We start from the raw sequence: 7,933 nt of genomic DNA on the forward strand, positions 1-7,933 counted from the left end.
TTTGACATTAGTTATACATTGATACTCACTAGTTCAATGGAACACATAGTAGTTCCGAAACAATTTCTTAGAATCAGTTGAAAAAAATGTCAAGAAATTAAATATTCATAAACATATTTTTATTGAGATCAAAAACGCATTCATGTCTTAATTTCTGCATAAAATTAAACTATAAGGAATTAAAGATACCCAAATTGAATTCAACCGGGAGACGGGAAAGTTAGCTGCTGGTTTCTTATATTCTGTGCAAGAAATAGTTTAACAGATGAATTTTATGTAAGATAATTGTAAGTATGTTTTCTAAAAAAAAATTGGTTCAATAATAATTCCTCAAAAGTTTCTCAAAATTAGACCTGATTTTAATAATTTCGAACAAAAAACGCTGAAAATATGAACTATTTTTAAGTAAAAAGTATACATTCTGTAAACCTTCCCTAGAACTAGTTCCGAGGTTGACAAATTCGAACAAAAATCATCAATTAAAGAACTAGTTCTGGAACCGTTCCAAAGAACGAGTGTCAACTCCATAAAGCTTCCTCAGAACCAGTTCCGAAGGTGACAATTTCAAACAAAAATCATTGGTCTGAACGCCAAAGTAGAACGAGTTCGGGCTATAATCATGCGTTCTAGAACTAGTTGTGGAACTAATACAATTTTTGCTTGGTACTTTCAATTTAAATGCTTTTTATTTTTCGATTCCAATGTAAATAAATATTTACATTGGAATCAAAAATTTTTTTGACATTTGATATGTACTATTTTAGTAAATTTTTATTAATTCAAAATTGATTGAATATATTTTTATTCTAAAATAACAAATCTTATTCATTAGAATAAAACTTCATTTCCCATGATTATTTGCATTATTTTTTATTACAAAAAGAACTGTAGTGAAAATAGAATTTCTCCAATTGAAATATTACCCCGCAAAATCTTTACTTACCCGGTAAGTAGGCAAGTAATATTGGAGAAAAGTGTAAGTAGTTACTTTTTGGGTGAATAACTACTTATTTTTGTTCGACGATGACCAAAAAATAACTGGTTACAAATCTCATTACCCGACTTTTCTGGATTAAAACCTAGTCTTATAGTTATATTTTATGTTTGCTAGTGTATTTTCTTACTCAACGCCCCATTAGAAAGTAATTTTATCATTCTATCCTAAATCAACTACGGTTAGAAATATTAACTAATAAGAAAATTTAACTAATATAGCATACGCTATTGACAATTGACTACAAATTCTATTCAAAACAATTAATTTATGTTATTGATAACGACAACTTATTACCAAGTAATGTATGAAATAACTACATTACCTACAATACTCATTACCAAAATTTGAAAATATTTTACTGGGTAGTGTTCTGGAAGACAAGATCTTAAAAACATATAAAAAATATAAAATAAAACATAAAATGTCGGTAATATACAATAAACCGCGCAATGAAAGTATTGCGTGTACAAAATGTATGTTTGAAGTCTTGTTAGCCATAAAATCATTTAGTCCGGTCACATTTGCAAAATTGCATGTAAAAGAGAAACAACAAATAACTTTTAACCGAAAGTTTGCATAAATGTGGTTGCATTGGGTTTGGTTAAGTTTTAGAGTAAATAAACATAAATTTAAAGGATAATTAAATTTTCAAAATGAACATTTGAGATATAATTGTAACATTTGTTCGAATGGTATTTACATCCATGTATCAGATAAACAAAACCCCCTTCCCATTCCAAAACAAAAAATAACAAAATTACTTTAACGCAAAATTCAAAATATTAAGAGTACTAAATACGTACGTACTTATATATATATATACTTAAATAGACCGACTCTATGTTAATAAAAGTATTGGTTTTGTTAAATTTCTAAAAAAAATTATGTATTTGTACCATACAGCACTACAGTGCGAAGGTTACTATGTGTTTGTGCTGATATTTGTTTGTAGCAGCGAAAAATATTGATTCTACACAAACCACAAAGTATATTAATCGGCACAGAAACACTTTCTGAGTCGATTTACAAATGTCTGCCCAGCTCGCGGGGAGAGAATGTTGGTTTAAGGACTGATATATCCTATACCTAATGGGTTGAATAATTCTCAGGTCTGTGTACAAAGCTGCATATAATGGATTACTGAACCCGACCAAATTTCTTACCGCTCGCGTATTGGGATGCCGGTATATTCTTGGGAATTGTCAGGTTAGTTTTCAATGGCTGCCTGCCATCCCGTACAGTGATCTTTATGATTATGGGAGTGGAACTGATGCGAAAATTGATGAAAGATCGGGAAAGTCTCCATATATTGGAGATTAGTACTGATTTAGTATGCCTTTTTACACTTTGTTGGGTATTTCGGACTGCTAAATATGTCTCTAGGTGCTGTTGCAACCACAGTAGTGTGGTTGCGTGAGCTTAAAGAGGTTAAGGAATGCCTTGGAATGGGTCATTAATGATGGGGATTGCATTTTAAATAATGCAATCTTTCATGGCATCATAAGGGTGGTCATCTTCTGGTATATCCGGACGATCGATTTCACCTAATGTTGGGCTTTGTCTCCCCTTCTATTGACTTTAGACCAGTGATTTCTTTTTCCTTGTTGGGGTGTGCATTAGGCTTTAGCCTATGCACAACGGGGCTACTATGGCAAGAGATTAGATAGTTGCCACCTGAGTTCTTCATCGAAGGATTCAAGTATACCCAGTGGTTGAAAAAGACCACCGTGAAGTAAGGCAGGGGTTTACGTTATGCACTCGACATTCGTGTCTGTCCTTTTTGTCATATAAAGATGTGAAATTTTTTAACTCATCTTTTACAAAAATTAAAATGTCATGTATGATATTTAAGTTACCTTGAAAAATGTATGTAATGTATCGGCAAAAAAAAAAAATATTACTGAAACGCAACTTCATTTTTAATAATAAGAATTTTTTATGGGGAATAGGGTTAAATATGGACCGATCATCATATAAAATAGTGTTAAAATTTTTAATCTCTTGTAATCGAAAAATTTAATGTATTATCACATCTAAAAGGTTATGATAGAATTTTTTTGCACCATTTATGCGCTAAGAAATATGGAATATATATGTATACCCTATTATAAAATGTATAAAATATGATGTTACCCAAAATATTTTAGGTTTAGTGTTGACCGTTCGTCCAGCTCACGATCATATGGGGGACACAATTTTTCATTATCAATGTAATATTTTACCCAGCTTCAAAAACTCTTTGTTTTGTTTAATGATTGTTCCCAAAATATTATTAGTCTATCGATGGCCATTCGTGAGCTCGACCGGCTACAGAAATGTCCCTTTTCAGTTATTTTTTTGTTAAATTTTACAGGTTTTTCTTAAACTGTATACGATATGAGGTATCATTTAAAAGGTTTTATGAAGCCACTTGTAGTGATGTGCAAATTTTGCAAATGAAAAACCTAACAATTTTAAATATTTTGGAATATGACAATTATGAGCAGACGGTTATTTATGATTAATACATCATTGAAGGTGGCTTCATCACTAGACTTCAGATATTTTAGAAATAATCATAAAACAAACAAGTAAAATTTTAAGAGTGGTAACAAAATACATTTTTGCTTTCCATACAAAGTGAGTCGGTCTAATGTACATATTCGTCTGACTGTACGTTTTTTACATTTTACACAAGGAAACACGTTGCTGCTAACGTTTACATAGGTCAAAGTTTTTTGTTTTTAGTTTACCAATTCAGTTGAAGTGATTTAAACGTAAATATATACAAGCCCAGCAAAAACTATCAATACCAAGTAAGAAGTTTATATTCTAGTATTAGCCTATATAAAGCATTTCAAGTCCTTATTTTAAAACGATGATATCATATAGCCAATGTAAATCGTAATATAAAACCTATCGGCTACCATTGATTCATGGCAAAGGTTGCTAACGCATTAGAAAATGTTTACATATATAACACATTATTAATAGACGTTATTATACAACGTCTATGTTAATAGAGAGGTGGTTACAATTGAAAGCAATAATCGTTTTTGCTGGGTATTTATTTAAAATGTTATCTCTCATACGTTACGAAGTTGACTAGATTAAAGTGCATAAATAAAATTGTATAGTTTATCTGGTAGAATTAAAGTTGACTTTTAAAAATACTTAAATATGAACATATGTAACTTTATCATATGCATAAGGCAATTTTTTGTCAAAAAATAAATAATTTTTGCATTCAACTATGTACATATACATGTAAATATGAAGCCATTTACTATATAAATGCAGAAAACTTAAACTTAGTCAACTGATGTTAATTTACATACTATATAGTAAATGTGTCTTAAAAGCACTCTATCTATAATACCTTCATTTTAGATAAAACATGAATGCAACTTTTCATATTGCTTATTTGAAACTAAGATAAAATAAAAAACACAGTCTAATACGCTAGTTCGTTATATATTTTAAAATAGTTTTATTTCTGAAGATTTACAAAACAAAAATACTTTTACAACCAACAGATAAAGAAGGCAACCCTGGCTACCTACCTACTTCGAATCCGAATGACACTCCAGAAGGATAACAGTCATCATGAACAAGAAGTCATTGGATCTGTCTTGGGAGAGGCGAGGAAAGGTCTACTGTGGCTTTGAGACAAAAAGAACAAAAGCGGTAAAAATTAAGGAGACCTAACTCCGAAAAAGATGTCGCGCTACGAGGCTGTCAGTTTAATCGCCGAGAATGATACCCCAATTAATTCATACCTGGTTTTTCGATGGAGTTGAAGTGGCAGTCGACGACGAAATGGTTGACGCTATTATTCGCGTCTCTAAAAAAGAGAGAATTATTTAAAATTTATTTTTTATATAAAAATATGAATATGCTGAATACAAACTGGTGAAGATTAATAAATTAAATACGTAGTTTTTAAGATATAATCATTTATATATGAGAAATTCTCTTTTTATTTTATTTTTCAAAATTACACTAAATCTAAAAGGATTACATTTTTTCGTACGGCTTATAGATTTTGCTATAGACCTCATTAATAACAAACTAAAAATAAAATTTTATTTTTTTTAATTAACGGATAAGATTTATTTCACCAGTTTTTCTTAATAGAAAAACACTGCGCTTCTGCTCACGAAAACCTTTGATGCATTTTTATACCCTACACCACTTTAGTGGGGAGGGTATATTGGGTTTGTGCTGATGTTTGTAACATACAAAAATATTCGTCCTATACCCACTTGGAAGTATACCAATCGGCTTAAAATCGTTTTCTGAGTCAATTAAGCTATGTCCGTCCGTATGGCTGGCTGTCCATGTAACCTTTCTGCGCATGGTACATATCGCGGTTTTCAAGATAATTGGATGAAATTTGCAACAAGCAATTTTTTTGGCCCAAGGACGAAGCCTATTGAAAATGTTGCCCCATAAAAATGTACCGCCGAATAGGGCCTTTGGGTTCATAATTAAGTTAAATGTTCTACAATGTCAATAAAAATCGGCACAACTAAGTTTTGTTTAAGTGTAAATGACACTGCCAATTTTGGTAATGATAGGGCCTCATATGACCCTAGCCCTCATACAAACTGCCTTCAGAAAAATGATATGAAGGTCAAAATTCACCTATAAACACTTATTTCACTTTTAAATTCACGCATTTTCTGACCAAGGAAAATCGGTCCATTATTTCACCTAGCCCCCATACAACAGAGGGCTTCTGAGTTCATAATTATGTTAAATATAACTGTATATCGATAAAAAGCGGCACAACTAAGTTTTATACAAGCCTTGATGATCTTCCCAAATTAAATAAAGATCGGCCTCATTTGTCCCTAGCTCCCATACAAAGTCCCCTTCAGAAAATTACTTGAATGTCCAAAATTAACTTATAAACACAAATATTGCGGTGAAATTCAGCACAAATAAATATTATATAAATATATTCACAAAACTTTATCGGGCTTGGTCCATATTTTTCATACAGTCGGTCACGCCCGACTATACTTTCGTACTTGTTTAAATCAAGCGTTGTTTTGTTTGACATTACTGCGAAATTTAATCTTGTACTCAAAAACTTCCAAGGCGATTATCATCAGATTTTTAGATTAACTAATCTGATTATTAATTAGCATTTGATTTCCAACTCAAAAAACCGATCTAGGTGTTTATTTCTTCAACGTGGAACTACTCTTGACCACAAAATTTGATGGACGTATTCTTTCAATTTTTGTGAATAAAAATTCGTCATAACTTAATTTTTAAGATATTCAACGAAAGAAATATTTAAAACATAAAGTTGATTTCTTAAAATCTAAAATAAAAAAAATCCCTTATATAGAAAGTTTTAACCTTTAATGTTTTTCTGAAAAATTTTAAGTTATTTCACAAATTGTTTATAATACTAGGGTCTAAAATATTCTGTAAATAATGGAGTATAATTCTAAAAATATTGGTACTTTTTGTATTAAATATTTTTATAATACTGAGAATAAGAAATAGTTAACTAGCACATATGCCATAAGTTTTCCTACTACTGGTTTGACTTAGATATATCTTAAAAAAAACACTAACCTACGGGAAGCTATTCGTGAATATATATAGTAAAATTATTATACAAAGAGTAGTTTTAGTTCGTATGTTTTGGCACTAAATATTGCTAATATCATAATAAGTTCTGTATGCGTGTATAAGGAATAAAAACATTTCAAATGATACCAAACTCTAATGACAGTTTTTTTAGTACAAACAGATTCCACCTAATATTCTTGCAAAACTTTTTTTACAAGAATGTAAGAACAGCAGTCAATTCAACGTCGTTATTATTTTATTAATTTTAAATATTTTACTGGGTTACCACGATTAATAGCCTTCTAAGGACCCTAACTGAGAAAGGACTTAGACCCGTCTGCTATGCAGACGATGTCGTAATACTTTTAAAGGGAAAGGATCCAAATTACTTGTGTAGAAGAGCTGAGGAGGCTCTGAATACGGCTTTGGGCTGGGCTCAACCGAGAGGCCTCAATGTTAACCCGGCAAAAACGGAAATCTGTCTTTTCACAAGAAATACAAAAATTTCTACATACACTGAACCTTGCTTCCTGGATAAGAAGATACCGGTGACAGATAAAGTTAAGTACTTAGGTGTAACCCTCGACAGGAAATTAAAATGGAAATACCACATAGAGGATAGAATCAACAAGGCACATCGGTGCTGGGCGATATGTAGGAAAGCTATAGGCATGAAATGGGGTCTTAGTCCTACTATGATAAACTGGCTTTATAAAAGTGTAATTAGACCAATTCTAGCTTATGCTTCAATAATCTGGTGGACTGCTTTAGACAAAAAGTGCAATATCAAACTTCTACACAGGGAGTTCAGCGTACATGCTGCTTGGGTATAAATGGTGCCATGTGTACTACTTCAACCAAGGCTCTGGAAACGTTGCTAGATATTCCACCCATTGAAACATATTTAAGATATGAGGGCGGCGCTTACAGCCGAACGGCTCTATACTTTAGGCGAACTGGCCAAAAGCGGTTATAGGACACGTCATCAATGTATACTGGACACATTGGAAGGTTATACACAATCATCGGACATGCCAGATCGTATACCAGACACAGAATATGTCGGAAACTTTGAAACGCTGATCCCAGATAGAATGTCTTGGTCAAGCGGAACATTGGAGCAAGTACCAGTAGGAGTCCGTTGTTACACGGATGGCTCTAAATTGGAGGACAAAGTGGGGCTGGGGTTCTATATTGAAGATCCAGAAACGGAAATATACCACCGCTTACCAAATCATAACACAAGCTTCCAGGCAGAAGTACGAGCAATAACGGAATGCGTAAATTGGATTAGAATAAACATGGCGCCCACAGCGCTTAATATATTTACCGACAGCCAGAAGGCAATTAGGGCGATATCAGGTG

This window comes from Lucilia cuprina, chromosome 4 (assembly GCF_022045245.1).
Source record: "Lucilia cuprina isolate Lc7/37 chromosome 4, ASM2204524v1, whole genome shotgun sequence".
NCBI classification, from domain to species: domain Eukaryota; kingdom Metazoa; phylum Arthropoda; class Insecta; order Diptera; family Calliphoridae; genus Lucilia; species Lucilia cuprina.